General features: G+C 24.7%; 1 protein-coding gene across 1 annotated transcript in view; it reads right to left on the bottom strand.

Annotated features, from left to right (window-relative positions):
• Positions 1 to 19,655, bottom strand: part of LOC124373520 (lactase-phlorizin hydrolase-like) — a gene marked incomplete at its 5' end in the record, with an annotated part of 61,590 nt that overhangs the window by 24,380 nt on the left and 17,555 nt on the right. The gene's annotated exons all lie outside the window — the stretch shown is intronic.

The raw sequence follows: 19,655 nt of genomic DNA, 5'->3' as shown, positions 1-19,655 counted from the left end.
TTTTTTTAAAAAAAGGGGGTTTTGGGGGGAAAAAAAAGGGGGGTTTTTTTTAAAAAAAAAACCCAAAAAAAAAAAAAATTTTTCCCTTTGGGCCCCAAAAATTTTAAAAAAATTTTAAAAATTTTTTAATTTTTTTTTTTTTGGAAAAAAAAAACCCGGGGCCCAAAAATTTAAAAAATTTTGGGGTTTTTTAAAATTTTTTTTTTAAAAAAAAATTTTTTTTTTTTTTAAAAAAAAAAAAATTTTTTCCCCCCAAGAAAATTTTTTTTTTTAAAAAAAACCAAAAAAAAAGGGGTTTTTTTTTGGGGAAAAATTTCCCGGGGAAAAAAAAAATTTTAAAATTTTTTTTTTTGGGGTTGAAAAAATTTGGTTTAAAAAATTTAAAAAAAAAAAATTTTTTTTTAAAAATTTTTAAAATTTTTTAAAGGGGAAATTTTTTTTTTTTTTTTTTAAAAAAAATTCCAAAAAATTTTCCCTTTTTTTTTTCCCCGAAAAAAAATTTTAAAAAACCCATAAAAAAAAAAAAGGGGGGAAATTTAAAAAATTTTGGGGGGGTTTGGGGGGGTTTTTTTAAAATTTTGGGGGTTTCCAATTTTTTAATTTTGGGGGGGGAAAAAACCGGGCCCTTTTCAAAAAAAAAACATTTAAAAAATTTATTTTTTTTAAAAAATTTGGGGGGGCCTTGGAAGGGGGGGGGCCCCCCAAAAATTTTAAAAAAAAAAAAAATTTTTTTTAAAAAAAATTTTGGTTTTTAAAAAAAAAATTGAAACCCCCGGGGTTTTCTTTTTTTCAATTAAATTTTTAAAAAATTTTTTAAATTTTTAAATTTAAAAAACCCCCAAAAAAAAGGGGGAAAAAAAAACCCCCCAAAAACCCCGGAAAAGTTTTTTTTTTGGGGTTAAATTTTAAAAAAGGAAATTGTTTTTAAAAAAAAATTTTCCAAATTTTTAAAAAATTTTTTTAAAACCCCAAAAAAATTTTTTTTAAAAATTGGTTTAAAAAAAAAAAAAAAAATTTTTTAAAAAAAAAAAAAAAAATTTTTAAAATTTGGAAAAAAAAGGGGCCCCCCCCTTTTCCCAAAAAAAAAACCCCCCCCTTTTAAAATTTTAAAAAAACCCCAAAGGGAAAAAAAAATTTTTTTTTTTATTTTTTTTAAAACCAAAAAAAATTTTTTCCCCCCCTTTTTTTGGGGAAAAAAAAAATTTTTCCCCCCCGGGAAAAAAAATCAAAAAAAGGAAAATTTAAATTTTTTAAAAAAAAGGGGGAAAAAAAAATTTTTTAAAAACCCCCCCCTTTTTTTAAAAAAAAAAATTTTTAAAAAGGGGAAAAAAAAATTTTTTTTAAAAAAAAAATTTTAAAAAAATTTTCCCCCCCCCTTTTTTTTTTTAAAAAAAAAAAAAATTTTTTTTGTTTTTTTTTTTAAAAAAAATTGGGGTTTTTTTTCAAAAAAATTTTAAAAAAAAAAATTTTTTTAAAAAAAAAAAGGGTTTAAAAAATTTCCAAAATTTTTTTCCCCAAAAACCAAAAATTGGCCCAAAAAAAAAAGGAATTTTTAAAAATTTTTTTTTAAAAAAAAAAAAATTTTTTTGGGGGGTTTTTTCTTTTAAATTTTTTTTTTTTTAAAAAAAAAAAATTTTTAAAAACAAAATTTTTTTTTAAAAAATTAACCCCTTTAAAATTTTTTTAAAAAGGGGGTTTGGGGGGCCTTTTTTTTGAAAAAACCAAAAAAAAAATTTTTTTTCCCCCCCTTTTTTTTTTAAAACCTTTTCCCAAAAAAAAATTTTTTTTTAAAATTTTTAAAAAAAAAAAAAATTTTTTTTTTTTTAAAAAACCTTTTAAAAAAGGGGGAAAAAAAAAAAAAACCCCCAAAAAAATAAAATTTTGGGGGGAAAAAAAAAATTTTTCCTTTTTTTTTTAAAACCCAAAAAAAACCCCTTTTTTTAAAAAATTTTTAAAAAAATTTTTTTTTGGGGGGGGGGCCCCCCCCTTTTTTGGGGTTTTCCCCCCAAAAAACCCCTTTTTTTTTTTAAAAAAAAAAAAAAGGGGGGGTTTTTTTTAAAAAAAAACCCTTTTAAAAAGGGAAAAAAAACCCCCTTTTTAAACCCAAAAAAAAAAAAATTTTTTTTCCCCCCAAAAAAAAAAAAAATTTTTTTCCCCCCCAAAAAAAACCCAAAAAAAAAAGGGGCCCCCAAAAAAAAATTTTTTGGGGGGCCCCCCCCCCTTTTTTGGGGAAACCCCCTAACCCCTAAAAAAAAAAAATTTTTTCCCAAAAAAAAAAAAAATTTTCCCCCAAAAAAGGGAAAAAAAAAAATTTTTTCCCCCAAATTTTTTTTAAAAATTTTTTTGGGGGGTTTTTCCCCCAAAAAAAAAAAACCCTTCCCCCCAAAAAACGGGGTTTTTTTAAAAAACCCGGGGGAAAAAAAAAAACCCTTGTAAAAAAAAGGGGCCCCCTTTAAAAAAAATTTTTTAAATTTTTAAAAAAAAAAGGGGGGTTTTTTTTTTAAAAACCTTTTTCCCCCTTTTTTAAAAAGTTTTTTTTGGGGGTTTAAAAAAAAAATTTTAAAATTATTTTTTTTTAAAATTTTTAAAAAATTTTTTTTTTTTTTTAAAAAAAAAAAAAAATTTTTTTTTTTTTTTTATTTTTTTAAAAAAAACCCCCCAAAAAAAAAATTTTTTTTTTTTAAAATTTTTTAAAAAAAATTTTTTTTTTTTTGGGGGTTTTTTTAAAAATTTTAATTTTTTTGGGGGTTTTTTAAAAAAATTTTAAAAATTTTCTTAGGTTTTTTTTTAAAAATAAAAAAAAATTTTTTTAAAAAACCCTTTTAAAAAAAAAAAAAACCCAAAACAGTTTTTTTTGGGGGGGGGGGGGGGGTTTAAACCAATTTTTTGGGGGAAAAAAAAATTTTTTTTAAAAATTTTTAAAAAAAATTTTTTTTTAAAAATTTTTTTAAAAAAAAAAAAATTTTTATAAAAAAAAACTTTAAAAAAAAAAAAATTTTTTTTTAAATTTTAAATTTTTTTTTTTTCCCCCTTTTTTTTTTTTAAATTTTTTTAACAAAAAAAAAAAATTTTAAAAATTTAAAAAAAAATTTTGGGAAAATTTTTTTTTTTTTTTTAAAAAAAAAAAACCTTTTAAAAATTTAAAATTTTTTTAAAAAATTTTTTTTTAAATTAATTTTTTTAATTTTTTTTTTTTTCAAAAAAAATAAAAATTAAAAAAAAATTTTAATTTTTTTTTTTTTACAAAAAAAATTTTTTTTTGGGGATTTTTTTTTTTTTTTTAAAACCCCGGGGGTTTTTAATTATTTTTTAAAAAAACCCCCCCAAAAAAAAAAAAAAAAATTTTTTTTTTTTTTTTTGGGGAAAAAAAATTTTTTTTTTTTAATTTTTTTTTTTTTTAAAAAATTTTTTTTTTAAAAAAATTTAAAAAAAAAAAAAAAAAAAAAAGGGGAAAAAGGGTTTTGGGGGGCTTGTGGGCCCCAATTTTGAAATTTGGTGTTATTAAATATTTTTAAAATTAAAAAAAAAAAATTTAAAACCCCCCAAATCTATACTTTTATTTTTTTTTTTTTTAAAGAAAAAAAAAAAAAAAAAAAAAAAAAGGGGGGGAAAAAAGGGGGAAAAAAAAAATTTTAATTTTTTTTAAAAAAAAAAAAATTTTAAAAGGAAAAAAACCCCAAAAAAAAAAATTTTTTTAAACCAAAAACCCCCAAAAATTTTTTAAAAAAAATTTTTAAACCCAAGGGAAAAAAAATTTTAAAAACCCCCAAAAAATTTTTCCAATTAATTTTTTTTTTTTTTTTTTAAAAAAAAAAAATTTTTTTTTTAAAAAAAATTTTTTTAAAAAAAAAAAAAAAATTTTTTTTAAAAAAAAAAAAAATTTAGAAAACACATTTGCATAGTAGAGCAGGGAAAGTTCTATTTAATTTATAAAAATTCACTAAAAGTAACCTTTCTGGGAAGGGCCCGAAATTGATCATACAGCCTGTAACTTTAGCATGGCCCCTGAGGAGGGGTGTGGGGCCCCCAATAATCTTTCCACCCCCCTGTTTTTGGGTTTAGCAAAAGGAGCATAATTTGTGTCTCCATAACCATCAAGGACCTCCCGTGGGTTTATTGATTGAAAACCCCCCAAAATTTACCTTAAAATCAATTTTTTGAGGATATTGAACTTATTCATAAATGAAAAAAAGGATAAGAAATTAAAAAAAAAAAAAAAAACCCGATCCCAAAAGGACAAATTTTGGGAGAGGGGAAAATGCTGATAAAAAAAACACAAAAAACCTAGTTTTTTTTAACCTGGTTTTAAATGGGCCTACAAGTTTCCCACAAACTTACAATGTCAGGGGTAAAGCCTAGTTTTTTGGGCCCTTTCCTTTTAGCTTTTTTTAGGCCCTTAAAAAAAACATATTTATTGTGGTCAAACATTTTATATTTGGGTAAAACAACATAATATTATCAATGTTTTATGAAAAATCTTTTCCTTTTCCCCGAGTTCCTTTTTGGGTTTTGTACCATCTATGGGAAAACCCTTTTTTTTAGAATTTCTTAAAACTTTTGGAATTTTAATCCAATATTATATCTTAATACCCGTTCCTACACCGATATTCTGAAAAAAAGTTTTTTCAAAAAAATGAATTTAAAAACCCCAAAGTATGATTGCATGTTCCCCTAAATTTCCCAATTTTCCCCATCACGTCTTCATTTTTGACCAAAAACCCAAAGTAAAATCCCAATTTACATAAAAACCCCTTTAGTGGGTAAAATTTTTCATACCATAATTTTTTGTAAAACCAAGACTGATAAAGCTTCCCCCAAAATTTTTCCCGTATCCACAAAACATGACATTTTAAACCATTTATTGTTAAAAGTAACGGGGGAATGTTGCAAAAAAAACTTTACCTAAAGAAGCACCCAAATTTCTGCAGAGCCCGGTATTGAATTAAAATTTTTTCTAAAAGGTTTTTTTAAGACACCCTCTGTACCCTTTTTTTTTGCAATTTCTGCATGTTCTTTGGCCCGAGAAGCAGAACGAGGGGGTTGTTTTTGTCCCAAAAATAACTTTGTTTTTTTTTGGCTTAATTCTGGTGCTTTCATTGTTCCCGCTACAAAAATACTACTTTTTTGGGAAACCCCAGATAAAAACTTTCCCCAACTTTTTCCACTTAAATTTTGGGAAATGATTTTGGGTTTTTAATATTCAGTGTAAATTTTGAACTGATTTAAGGAACTAGATTCAAGAACCACATCGAATGGCTTCCTCCAACTGAGCTTTTTTCTTTAAGTAAGCGCTTGGGTGAATTGAATAGCAATTTTTTCCCTTTTTGGGGAAACATCACTAAACATTCATCAGATGCGAAATTACAGCCATTACCAATTTTTTTAATCCCTTGGGAATACATATCCCCTGCTTTTTTTTCCCCCTTGCTGTTTTTAAAAAGCCCCCTCAGGTGGCATGCAAATATTTCACTGTTCTTCCCTTTAAATAGGCAAACTTAAAGTTATCTATCGGGTTTCCCTTTTTAAGTTGGGACGTCAAATAATAAACTCATAACATTTAAAGGAAAAAAAAATTTGCTAAAAGTATCAATTTTCCTGGGCTTTTATCCCATCATGGTCTGACATCTCTTGGGCCCTTTCCCAACATTGAAGGGAAAGTCAACACAGAAAAATTCAATTTCGATGAAGTATTTTTATACATTTGGAAAAAAAAAAGCAAAAAGGAAGACTCTAGAAGTTTTTTAACCCCCCCAATTTGTTTTTTTTTAAAATAGTGCTAAAATTACTTCCCTTTCTTATTTTTAAATTTCCCATGTGTACTTCACTATTTTTTTTTTGTGTAATTACACACAGTAAAATAAAAATTTTGGGCTCAACAACATTTTTTTTAATCTTGAAACAAACTGTGGGTGACTAAATAATACCTCAAATCAGTTTAAAATATTTAAAAAGTCAAATTAAAAAATTAAAAGTTTTTTTTGTACAAAAAAAATCCAAAAATTGAAAAAACAAAAAAAAAATTTAAAAAATTTTTAAATTTTTTTTATTTTCCAAAAAATTTTTTAAAAAAAACTTTCTTTAAAAAATTCCCAATTCCTTAAAAAAAAACTTTTTTTTTTGAATTTTTTATTTAGAAAAAGAAAAATTTTGGGGTTTTTCAAGAAAATTTAAAAAAAATTTGGGTTTTTCTAAAAAGTGTTTAAACCCAAAAATAAATTTAAAAGCAATAAAAAAATTAAAACAAAATTTTACCTTTTTAATTTTTAAAAGGAAACCCCCCCCCTTTTTCCTTTGGGGGAAAACCCCCCAGGAAAAAAAATTGGTTAAAAATTTTTTTAAAAAAATTAACCCTGTGAAAGTTTTCCCTTGGAATGAAAAAAAACAAATTTCCAAATGTTTTTTTAAAACCCAAAAATGGAAAAGAAAAAAAAATTTTTTTTTATAAAAGAAAAAAAACCCCTTTTTTGTTTCCCCGTTTTGGGGTGGGGCAAACCAAACCCAAAGGGTTTAATTTAAAATTTCCCCTTAAGTCTTTTTTTGGGCAAACCAAAAATACACAACAAGATTATGATTCTCCATATCAGGGAAACCAAAAATTTTTGCCCACCCAAACTTTTTCAAGAAGGGATAGGCCCCAAAGAAACTTTAAGGCCCCAAACAAGAAAAGAAAACCCCCCTCTGAACCCCCCTTTAAACCCCCACAGGACACCCCCCTTTAAGGACACCCCACAAGTGAACTAAAAAGGAAAAAGACTTTTTTTAGAAGTGTCTAGTAATCCCCCTTATTGAGCCCAAATTACATTTTTTTTTAGATATGGCCCAAAACAACAGCTGAGAGATTAAAAGCCTGGGAAACAAGCAAAATACCCATGTTTTTGAACAATAACCTTTCATGCCAAAACCCCGGGCATCAATTTAAAATAAGGAAAGAGAGAGTTTCAACCCCCTTGAATAAAAGACATTAAAAAAATCCCCCAGGTTCAAGTGTAAAATAGGGAAATTTTCCCTTAAACCACTGGGTCAACCTATTAACATTTTAAAAGTGTGATGAACATACCAAAAATTGGCAATGATAAATTTTTATTCATCAGCAAAATATTTAAAATTGATTCTAAAACCCCATACTAAAATCATTGAAGAAAAGAAGAAAAAAATAGTGGGGCAAGATTTAATCCTTTATGGCGCCCAAAAATTGAAAAGAAAAACACAAAGGGGAAACAAATTCCCCAAACAAATTTTTCCCCCAAAACAAAAAAACCTTTTTTGAAAAGCCTTTTGTTTTTTTTTCACAAAAAAAGTTTTAAATGGGTTTTTTCCCAAAGGAAAACAAAATCTTGCAGGAGGAAAACCAAAAACAAAAGGAAAAAAACCCGTTTTTAAAAAATTAAATTTAAAAAAAAAATGTGAAAAAGGGAGGGGGGTTAAAAACAAAAGCCCTTTTTCCCTTTAAAGTCCCAAAATTAAATTTTTTTGTTTTAAAACCAACCTTTTTTTTCCCAAAAAAACTTTTTAAACCCAATTTTTGCCCCAAAAAAAACCAAAAAACAAACCAAAAAGGAAAAAAAAAAAAAGGTCAATTACATAATTTTTATAAGGAATGCCCCACCCCCTTAAAAAGGGTAAATTTAATTTGAATAAGGGAAAAAAGGATGGAAATTTCTTTTCCATAAAAAAAAAAATTTGGGGAACCCCTAAATTAGGGCAAACCCGGGTTTAAGGGGGAACAAACCAAAAAAATTTTAAGGATTTCCCCCCCCCTAAAAAACCTTTTTTCAAAAAAAAAATACTTTCCCGCAAAAAGTTTTGGGCTGGAAAAAAATTTAAAGGGGAAAATGCATCTCCTCCTCAACATCCTCAAAACATTTTTTTTACAAAGAACTAGTTTAGCCTGGGCATCTTTTTCTGAGGCCGGACAAATTTCATAGTCAATAGGTTTATCAATCCTCCCCGAATTTTCTAGGTCCCCGTTTTTCTTTTGTTTTAAAAAGAAATTTAAAAAGATGAGGAGAAAACCACTTGGCACTTTGCCATCTTTGTTTTTCAGAGATATATTATTTTTCATATCAGGGAAAAAACACAAAATTTAAAACCTCAAGGCCGCCAACAGAAAAAATTCAAAAAGGGAAAAATCAAGGCCCAAAGGGGTTTTTGCAATAAACATTTTAAAGACTAGATAGTCCCCGGGAAAGGGGAAAGGGTTTAAATACCCGCTTATTCTTCCTTGAACCCATTCCCGAACCTGGTAATTTTTCAAAAAGAAAGGGTGTAGACCATTTTTTCCCGAACAAAGGGAATAACATCGCTATCAATTTTAAAGAAATTGCCTTAAATAATACTAAATCCCCGGGTGTTCAAACAGCCACACCGAGATTAACATTTTTTAAAAGGGGGGGTTTTTAGCCTCTTGGGGCCCTGTTTGAAGAAAAATGTGGAAAAAAATTTCTTAAGTTTTAAAAGGGGAACCCTGTGGACAATTCCCCAAAAGGGGTGATTTCTACAAAAAATTTATCAAATACTGCTTTATCAATAATTCTAAAAAAAACAAATTTTTTTTCCATCACATTTAATTTTTAAATTTAAAAAAACTACTTTACATGCTATAAAAATTTTTAGATCTTTATAATTTAAAAATGATTTTTGTTAAAATCACAAACCTTATCACCGAATTCTTCAAACAAAAACCGGGAAATTTCTGGAAGTAAAACAACAAAAGGATTGACCCATCCCCCCCAGTTCCTGTAGAGGCTGAGGAAGGTCCCAATGGAAAGTGTAACCCTTTAAACAGGCATAAATTTTTTTAAAAAACATTTAAAAAAATTTTTAAAAATTTGAATAAACATAATTTTTTCCCCTGAAAGGGAAATTTTATTGATATGTTTAGAACTGAAAGGGAAAAAAAAGCAATTCTACTATTACTACACATTTTTTTTTTTTTTATTTTAGTGATTTTAATGAAAATTTCTAAATATTGTTTTTAACTTCCCAATTAAAACAATTTTTCAAAAAAATTTTTTTTGATTCTAGAACTTTGTCTATTTCTTAAAAATAGTTCACAACGTTTTAAATTTTTTAAATTCCAAATTGGGCCTTTTATCTGTGAATTACTTTAATCAACAAATTTGTGGGCCCCCCAAAATATTTTCCTTTAAAAACTGTTTTTCCCCCCACAAAAAGCATTCCGAACACAGGGAATCCCTTTTCCCTTTTTCTTGAAAAGAACTTTTTGTCTTTTTTTTTTAAAAATAAGGTACAAGCTTGCCACCTTTCCCCGGGAACCCAAAAAAGGGGGTATTAAAAAATAAATAAAGGATGCCCCACTCCCCTTTTTTAAATCTTTACTTTTAAAAAAATCCCCTTGTCAAATCTTTTTTTCTTTTTTCCGCTTTCAAATACTTTTAAAAAAAAGCAGGATAAAAGGGGAAAAATAAAAAAACTTTCTAATAGTTTTCTTTTACCCAATATAAAAACTGTGATAAAATTTGAAGAAGAAAAAAATGAAGTAAAAAATTTTTAAGCATTTTCCCGGGGGGTTTTCCCCTTTTAATTAATAAAATTTTTTACCTTCTTTTTTTATTTGCCCCAAAAAAAACCAATTTTAATTTTGGTTAAATTTTAAACCTTTTCAATCCCCCAAATTTAAAGTTTTAAAACCCTTTTTTCAAAAATTTTTTTTTTCCCAAACAAGGAAAAAAACCCAAAAAAAAGGGAAAAAAAAAAAAGAAAACCCTTTTGAAAATTTCCCAAAAAATTAAAAAATAAATATAAAAATTAAAAAAAATTTTAAAAATTTTTTATACATTATGGAAAAAACCCCCCAAAAAAAGAAATTTCCCTGAAAAACTTTAATAAAACAAAATTTATTTCCCAAAAATTAATTTTTAAAAACATTTTCATTAAATAATTTTAATTTCCTTGGCCCCTAAGGCCCACTTTGGGTAAAGCCAAGGCCCTTCCCCACACAGTTTTAACCCTGGCCAACTTATTATTTTGGAAAACTTTGGGTTAAATTTAAAACATAATTCCCCGGAATTACAAATTTTCCCACCTTACCAAAATTTCCCAACCCCCTTCCCCAATTTCCCCCTCTTTAAAAAACCTTATTTTACCCCAAGTTTTAAAGGGAAAATTTTCATTTGTTTTTAAAACAATTATCACGGCCCTTTTTTAATAACCCGTTTTTTATTTTAAAAAAACAATTTACTTAAAAAAAACCTATTAAAAAATCTAAAAATTTAAAACTTTAACAAAATTTGTTTTCCAAAAAGTTTAAAATTGGGAAGGAAAACCCAAATTGGAAAAAGGCCCCAATTCAACCCTTTTAAAGGTTTCAAATTTTCATTTAATGTTCCAATTTTTAATTTTTAAAAACACTAAAAAAAACCAAATTTTTTAAAAAAGCCCAAATAAAAATTTAAAAACCCAAAAACCCTTTTTGGGGGGAAAAGGCAAAAAACCCTTTCCCCTTTTCAAACCCCATTTTACATGCGGCGTTTGCCCAAAAACCGCTTTTTACCTAGAAAAAATCACACCGGACCCAAAGGGGTTTTTGGATTTTTCCAAACCATGGCAATTGTAATTATGGGAAAATTTAAATTCCTTTATTTAATTTTTTAAAAATCCCAATTTAAAAAAAAAAAAATGCACTTTTGGTTAAATTTAATTTCCCCTTTTTCATTTTTCCTTCCCCAATTCCCCAAAAGTTATTCTGAAAACCCCTTTTTTTCAATCCCAAAAATGGAAATTTTTTAAAACAAAAAAAAAGAATTGAAACCTTTTTGGGCCATTTTCTAAAGGGAAATTTCAGGGGTTAGGGGTTTTTTTAAGGTAATAATTTCAAATAACAAATAAAAATTTACCAAAAGCAAATTTTTCTCAAATTTGGGTAAAAAAAAGAAAACCCCTTTTCTAAAAAAATTCCCCAATTTTTTAATTAAATTTTTAATTTAAATTCCCCAAATTTTTACCAAAAAGGGGAAAATTTAAATTAAAAACCAAAATTTTTAAAATTACAAAACCAATTTCCCCTTCCCAAAAAAATTTTCCCAATTTAAAAAACCCAAGGGAAAAATTTTTCCACAAAGTTAAAAACGATTTGGGGGCAAAGACTTTTTCCAGTTGAAAATTTAAAAAATTTTGTAGGGGGTTTTGAAACCTTTCAAATTAAAAGGGAATTTCAAAAAAATCGCCCTGAAAATTTCAAATTTTTTTTCAAATTTTTTACCCCAAAAAATATTTGAAAAAACCATATATTAATAAATTTTTCCCCCAAGCCTTTAAATTGGAAAATAAAAACCCCATTTTCCGGGTTTTTCCCGAAAAAAAATTTATCCAAAGGTGGGAGGGGATTACCTTTGAATTTGTTTTAAAATTTTTAAAGTAAAAAATAACAAAAATTCCAAATTTTTGGTTAAAAAAAATAGTTTTTTATTCCTTTAAAAAAGTTCAATCATTTTTTCAAATTTTTTTTTCCAAAAAAATTTTGGGAAAAGAAAAGGTAAACGGAAATCAAACCTTTCCCCCGGACAAATCCAATTTACCCTTTTTAAATTTTAAATGAAAAAGATAAGCAAAAATTTTATTAAAAACTTTAAAAAAAAAATTTTCCAAGGCCACTAAAAATTTAAAAATTTATAAAATTATTAAAGTAAAATCTAAATCCAAACCTAAAATTTTTAGGCCTGGGTAAAAATTTGATTTCCTAATATTTTAACCCCTTCCCCTTGGGCGTTTTCCCAACTTCTTTTTGGTTAAAATTTTACAGGACAAATTCCCTCTTTCACTTTCCCCTTTAGGGAGCAAAAGGTCCCAAAAAATTTCCCCTTTTCAAATTGTTTTTTAAAAGAAAATTTAATTTAGGTTTTTTTCGGAATTAGGTTTGATTTTAAATTTCCTTTTTGAAAAATTTAAAGGAAGTTCTCCCTTTTGAGAAAAAAATTTTTTGTATTAAAAAAAAGAATTTTAATAACTTAAAATTTAAAATGAATTTAATTTTTTTTAATAAATTTCCCGAAAAATTTTGTCAACTTTTTTGGTATTTCACCAATTTCCCGGTTTCCAATTAAATTTTGTAACTTTTTTTTCAATGGAGCTTAAAATTTTTTTTTTGGGGGGTTTTCTAAACAAAATTTTTTAAAAAGATTATTTAAAAAGTCAACTGGTAAGCTTTAAAGGGCCCCCCCCTTTAATACTAAATTAAGTTTTTTTCTTTTTTTATTTTGGCAAATTTTTTTTGGGTTTTTAAAAGTTTTCTAAATTAAAAATTCATGAATGATGGAAAAAAAAACAAGTAAGGGCCAAAAATTTTGAAAATTAAAATTTTCTTTAAAAAAAAAGTTTTAAAGATTTTTAAAAAAACCCCAATCATAAAACAAAAACCTTCCCAAAATTTTTATTTCTTAAAATTTTTTTTAAAGGAGTTTTGGGGTTTTTAACGAAAAAATTTTTTCAACCAAATTTATTTGGCAAAAAAAATTTTTGGGGAAAAATTTTAATTTTCCCCAAAACCCTTAAAAATTTTTAAAGGGTTTTTGGGGGGGGAAACCAAAATTTCCCCCCCCAAAAAAAAATTTTTTTTCCTTTTTAAATTCCAAAAAATTTTTTTTCCAAAATTTTAAATTGAAATTTAAAACAAATATTGTTTTTGAATTAAGAATATTTAAAATTTAAAATTCAAAAATAGGGGAAAAAAAAAATTAAATGATAATAAGAATTGCAAAATTTTAACAAAAGTTTTAAAAAAAAAAATTTTATTTTACTAAACAAATTTTAATAATTCTGAAATAATTTAAAAATTTGGGTTATTAAAAATTGGTTTTAAATTTTAAAAAACATTTACCTTTTTAAAATAGGAAAATTTTAAAAAAATTTTTTTCCTTTTTAAAAAAAATTTAAAACCAATCCCCCTTTATTGGGGGTTTGTTTTTTGGTTTTAAAGGTTTGGGAAAAGGGAAAAGGTTTAAAATTTGTTATTTTTTTGTTTGGTCAAAGCCGTTTTTTTTCTTTCCCAAATTTTTAAAATAAAAATTTTAAAAATTAAAAATTCAAAAATTTATAAATAATAATTTTTTAAATTATAACTTTTTTTAAAAAAGTTTGAATAAACCTTTAAATAGTTTTAAAAATTTGTTTTTAAAACTTTAAACCCCCAATCAATCCCCAATTTAAAAAGTTTTAACCGATTTAAATTAAAAAAAAATCAAAGGGGGGGGGGTTCAAATTAATTAAACCTTTTTTGTTTGAGTTTTTTTGAACAATAAACGAATCTAAGACTTACATTTTTCAGAGAAAAACAAGGTTTTCTGGAAAAAAGGGGGGCCGGACCCACAGAATTTTGTTTTTTTCCCGTCCCGGCCCAAAACCCAATTTGGGCCAATTTTTAAACCGTTACCCGGGCTTACATTTTTCATGGGGTTTTTCTAACCAAAACCAATTTTTAAGAAAAATTTTTTAATTAAAACCAAGGAAAAAATGAAAGAAAATTTTTAAATGGGAAAAAATTTTGAAAATTTTTTAATTTAACAGAAAAGGATTTTCTTAATTGAAATTTTGGGAAAATTTTCCAAAAAAAAAAAGCTGGGAAAGGTTTTTTGTTGAAATTTTTAAGATTTAAAAAAAGAGCAATTTTTCCAAAAAAGTTTTAAAAGGAAATTTTTATTTAAAAAATTTTTTTTTTGAAAAAAAATAAAGGGTTTTTTTCTCAAAAATGTTTTCCTTTTTTAAAAAAACAAAATTTTAATCTTTTAAATGGGAAAATTTGGTTTGTAAAAAAAAAAACAGGAAAAAACTCCTTTGTTTGTTTCCCCCCGATTTGCCTGGCTTTATTTATTCAAAATTGGTTTTTTGGAAAAAATTTCTCTCCCCTTTTGGTTCTTTAAAAATTTTAAAAAAATTTTCCCTTTAAAAAAATTTAAAACCCAAAAGACTGGAAATTTTTACCTTTAAGCATTTGAAAAATTTTAACCCCTTAACCCAAAATTTTTTTTAAAAAATTTTTTGGGGGAACTTTGAACTTTCAAAACCAAATTTTTTTAAAAAACAAAAAAAAAAACTGAATTTTTCTTTTTTAAAAATTAAAACCTCAAAAAAAATTTTTTTTAATTTTTTTAAAATTAAAAAACCATTTTTTAAAAGAAATTTTAATTTAAAAAAATCAAGTTTAAAAAGAAAACAAATTAGACCCAATATTAGTTTTAAAAACTTTTCAACCAATTTCCCGGTTAAATTTAAAAATTAGAAATAAGAAAACCTTTTTTTTTCCCCAAAATTTCCAATTCCCGTTTTTGTAAAAAATCCCAAAAAAAAAAGCCTAGTAAAATTAAAAAAATTAAAAAACTTTTATTTTTAAAGTTTTTATTCATTATTAAAAAGATAAAAAATCATAACTGTCCAAAGGTTTTTATGGTTTTCCAAAAATGGGAAACCCCCTGACAACATTTCCGGGGGGGGGGGGGGGCCCCCCCCCCAGGGGTTTTTGGGGGGCCCCTTTTAACCTTTTTTTCTTGGGTTTAAAAAATTTTTTATTTTTAAAATCTTTGGCATATTTTAAAAAAATAAACCCAAATTTTAAAAATTTTAGGTTAAAAACTCACTTAAAAAGGGGGCATTTTAACTTTATTATTTTTTTTTTAAAAAAAATCCGATGGCCACCAGGTTTTGAAACCTTTTACAAAATATTAAAACTTTAAAAACAAACAAAATTTTTTAAAAAAAGGCCCATTTTAAAAGAATTTTTTCCATTTTTTTCTAAAAAAGCCAAAAACCCTTGAGTATTTTTAAAATTCCATTTCCTTTTTAAAAATTTTTTTGGGGCTCCCAATTTTTAAAATTTTAAAAAAGTTTTTTGAAAGGAGAATTTTTTCCCAAAATTAAAATGCCCAAAAAACTTTTCCCCCTTTTTCCAAAAATTTAAACCCAAAATTTAAGGGAAAAATAATAATTAAATTTGTTTTAAAAAAATTTTATTTCCGCAAATGGGTTTTGGGGCCCCTTTTTAAAACTTTATGGCCCCATGTTTTTTAAATTTTAAGAAAAAAAATTTAACCCTCAAACCAATTAAATTTTTAATTTTTCCAAAAAATTCCTTAAAAAATTATTTTAAATTTTTGCTATAAATTTTAAAATAAATAGAAACAAATTTTTAAATTAAAAAAAAATTCAAAAAATATTTAAATTTTACTTTGGGACTTTTTTTTTTTTTTACAAATAAGTTAAAACCCAAACAATTTCTGGGCCAAAGTTTTGAAAAAAAAAAAAAAAAAAAAAAAAAAGGGGATAACTTTTAAAAAAAATTTTCAATAAAAAAAACTGAAAGAATTGTTTTTTTAAAAATAAAATTAAATTTTTAAAAACCAAAATAATTTAAACAACCTTTGTTTTAAAATAAAACTTTTTAAAAAAGTAAATTCGTTTTAATTTAAAAAAAAAAATTCCCTAGGGGGATTTTTAAAATTTTTTTTTTATTATTTTTAAAAAATCTTTCTCCTTTCAATTTTTTCCCGGAAAGGGGGGGGTAATAAGGCATTTTCATGAGGAAATTTTTTTAATTAAATATTTTTATGAAAATTATTTTTTTAAAAAACCCTTTTTTTAATTTAAAAGGTAAACAAAGATATAAACCAAAATTTCCCTTTTTATGAAAAAATTTTTTTCAAAAAGAAAAATTTTAATAAAAGGCAAAAAGGTTTTTCAAAATTATTAAAAGTGTTTTTTGTAAAATTTTAAAAGGGGTTTTTGAAATTTTTAAAAAAATTTTGAAACAAACTACCCAAATTAAAAAAAACATTTTTTGGGAAAATTTTTTTAAAATTTTTTATTTTTAAATTTTTAATTTTTTTTTAATTTTTTTTGAAATTTAATTTAATTAATTTTTTTTTTAAAAAATTTTAATTTTTTTTTGATATACCAATTGGTTTTAAAATTTTTTTAAAAATTTGATAAAAAAGGCCCGGCCCATTTTAAGAAAGACTTTTTTTTTTTTAAATTGGCTAATTTTTTTACCAATTGACAAAACTTTTTGAAAAAAAGTTTATTTAAACCAAAATTTAAAAATTAAGAAAGAAACTGCCTTTTAAAACAACAATTTTTTCCATAATCCACCCATAATACATCATAAGCACATAAATTTTAAAAAAAATTTTTTAGATTATGGTTTTTAGATTTTTAAAAAAAAAACTTTGACTAAAAATTAATTTTCCCAAAATTCTGGGAATAGGCAGTTTTTTATGAAAATTTTTTCTTAAAAATACAAAATCAACATTCCCTTAAAGATTTCATTAAGGGAAAATATTTTCTATGATCGTTAAACCTTTTTTTTGAAATTTATTTTAAAAATTGGAAAAATATTTCTGAGGTATTTTCCCCTCAGATTATAAAACAAAAAAAATAAACAAATTTTTCTTGCACCCATCAAAAGACATATTAATAAATTTTTATGAAAAAAATTTGAATTTTAAAATAAAAAAAAAGTATAAATTTTTATTTTTTAAATTTAAAAAACTAAAAAAATTTTAAAAAGCCCTTTATCTTTTCTTTCCCATTAGAACAAAACTTTGGGTTTAAATTTTTATTTAAAAAGTTTAAATTTTTTTTTGGTGAAATTTAAAATTGGGGATTAAAATAAAAAATTTTCCCATTTTCAATATTTCTACTTTTTTAATTTTTGATTTCAAATTTATTTTCTTTTTACTTTTTGTTGGGTTTTGTGAACTTCTGTAGGGAAAAAAAACCCTACTTTGGGATTTAGGGGGAAACATTAAAAAGTTGAAGTTTTTTTTAATGGAATTTTTTGTGGGTTAAAAAGTTAAATCAGAAAATATGTAAAAACAAAACATTAAAATAATCTGGGGCCAATGACACTGGTAGTGATGCCCTTTTATGAGGACTTTTTAAAATAGACTTTGGGGTTTAATTACATTTACCAAAAAAATAATTAATTTTCTTACTAATAATTGAATTTAACATTTAAAGCTTTATTTTTCCCAACGATACATTAAAAAATTTATGAAACAAAAAAATTAAGAATACATACACATAAATTTTTTACATTCCCTTATAAAAACATAAAAGGTTGTTTTAATTTGATAAGAAACCATAGAATTTTTCAGGTTTTTTACCAAAAATTTTTTCTTCAAAGTAACCCAAATGGGATCATTCCCCCTTGTATATATTTTGTTTTTGTAAGGAAAAAAAAACAAACGCACAAACTTTTTCCTAACCCGAACCCCTTTTTATTTTTTTTATGCCCGGTGAAAGGAAACAAAAATTTCGAAAATTTTAAAACCACCTATACCAAGTTCTAAAAAAAATATTGGGGTTCCCTTTCAAGAACAAAAAATAAAAAATTGTGTATAAGAACTAAATTGAATCAACATATAGAAATTTTTCCCTTTGGGGGTGGCTAATATTTTCACAGAAAAACTATTTTTTTTTAAAAGGGAAAAGTGGGGGCCGGGCAGACCCACACAAGACAAGGGCTTTTTCCCAATTGGGTCCTTTGATGTCAAGCCCACAACCCAAACTTGTAATTTGGGATTCCCTTTAAACACTTTACACTAGGCAAAAACTTTGTTTTTAAAAATAAAACCTTTGGGTTTTATTTAAAAAACCAAACATTTTTAAAAAAACAAGTTTTTAAAAAAACCCAAAATAACATTTTAAACCAAAGTTTACAACCAAAAATGTTTTTTTTCAACAAGTTCAGCCCCCCCAGCCCCAGTTTGGAAAAAATCAAAGAAATTCAATGATAACTAACTAAAAATACAATTTTTTTTTTAAAAACTGTCCCTTTCCCAAAAAACTGAATAAATACTCAAAATCTGTACTCATCGATAAATTTTTTAAAAAATTTTCAAATTTTTTCTCCCCGGGCAACAAGTCTTTTTTCATCTCTTGTGCAAATCTAAACTAAATTGATCACTTAAACCCCCCCATATATCTTCCTTTTTCTTCCAAAGAAAGGATGCAAAAAAACCCCCTTTTAGCTATTTAAGCATATTTTTACACAAGCTGGGGCCAAACAACCATCAAGTTTTTACTCTTTTAAAATCCTTTGCAAAAGAAATTTAAAGGTTTTTAAAAAATTTAAAAAGTTTTTTGGGCTTTGTTTAAAAAACAAATATTTTTGAACAAAAGTTTTAAAAGGTTTTGAAACAAAAATTTTATTAAACACTTCAACAAAAAAAAAGTAAAATTAAATAAATAAAAAAGGGCTACTTTCACCCAACATCTACTGGAAAGAAAATCAAAAAATAAATTAAAATTTAAAAAACTCTTTGGGAAAAATACAAAAATTGTAATAAGGGGGCATTTAAATTAAACAACATTAGAAAAATATGAAATTTTGGGAGCTTTTAAGAGTGGAAAAGTATAAACCGTTAAATGAAAAATTTTCAATACAAATCTAATATCATCTTTAAAACCCTTTTTCAACCCTAGAAAACCCTTTTTTCCCTTTTTTTCAAGCAGTTTTTAGTATAAACAATTGGCCGTTTTTTGAATTTTTTCCCTAAAAATTTAAGGTTAACTAATTTTCCCAAATTTTTTCCTCCTGTCACTGCCCTTGAAGGCCACCTCTAATGTAATCAAAGCCTTTTTTTGGGGTTAAAAAATTTTTTTGTTAAGTTTTTAGATTTTTTTTAAAAATTTTATTTTTTTGGGTTAAAATTTTTTTTTAAACAAAATTTAAAACGGTATTAATCTACAAAGAATTAAACTTTAAACATTTTTACCAAAATTTTTTTAAAATATTGGGGGACTTTAAGGACAAAACCCTTTTTTTAAATTTTAAACATTTAATCTTTTTTGAGAAACTTAAGGGGAAATTAAAAAAATTTTTTTGCCCCAAAAATTTTCCCCAAATAAAAATTTAAAACAAAGGTTTCCTTTTGGCTTTTTTTTTTATTTTAAGAAAAAAATTTTTTGGTTCCCCTTTTTTATTAACTAAAAACCATTTTAAAAATTTTTCAAAAAACCTTTTGGGTTTAAACAAATTAAAAAACTTAAAAACAAATGTTTAAATTAAGGTAAAATTGTTTTAAGAAACCCCCTTAGGTCCCAATATTCTTTGGGCCCAATTTTTTTAAAATTTTAAATTTTAAAAATTTTCCCAAAAAAATTTTATGGGGTTTTTTTGCAAAACCCCCCCGAAAACTTCCAAATTTTAAAAAACCAATTTTTGGGCGAGCCCTTTTTTTTTTCCCCCAAAAAAACGGTTAAAAAATAAAACCCTTTTGAAATTTTATAAACCAAACCGGGGGTTAAAAAGATTTTTTTAAATTCAAATTGTAAAAAAAAATTTTTTTTTTTAATAAAAATTTTTTGGGAAAACCAGGGGTTTTTTTATGAAATTTTTGGAAATTTTTTTAAAAAAATTTTAATAAAATTTTTAAAAAAGAAAATTTTTTTTTGTTTTCAAATGTTTTTCCCTTTTGGTTAAATTTTTTGGGGAAAATTTTAAATTTTTGTTCCCCCAAAAATTAAAAAGAAAAAGCAAAGGTTTCCTTTTTTATTCCCTTGGTTTTTAAAACATTTTTAAATTAAACCGTTTCAATTTTTTTAATAAAAATTTTTTATATTAGTAAATTTTTAAAAAAAATCTTTTTCCCCCAAAATTTCGTCCAAACAATACTGTACAAAACAAGGAAAAAAAAGTTTAAGCT

This window comes from Homalodisca vitripennis, unplaced genomic scaffold, assembly GCF_021130785.1.
Source record: "Homalodisca vitripennis isolate AUS2020 unplaced genomic scaffold, UT_GWSS_2.1 ScUCBcl_5770;HRSCAF=12660, whole genome shotgun sequence".
NCBI lineage: Eukaryota > Metazoa > Arthropoda > Insecta > Hemiptera > Cicadellidae > Homalodisca > Homalodisca vitripennis.
The sequence above is the reverse complement of the archived record's forward strand: the minus strand, read 5'-3'. Positions and strand labels throughout refer to the sequence as shown.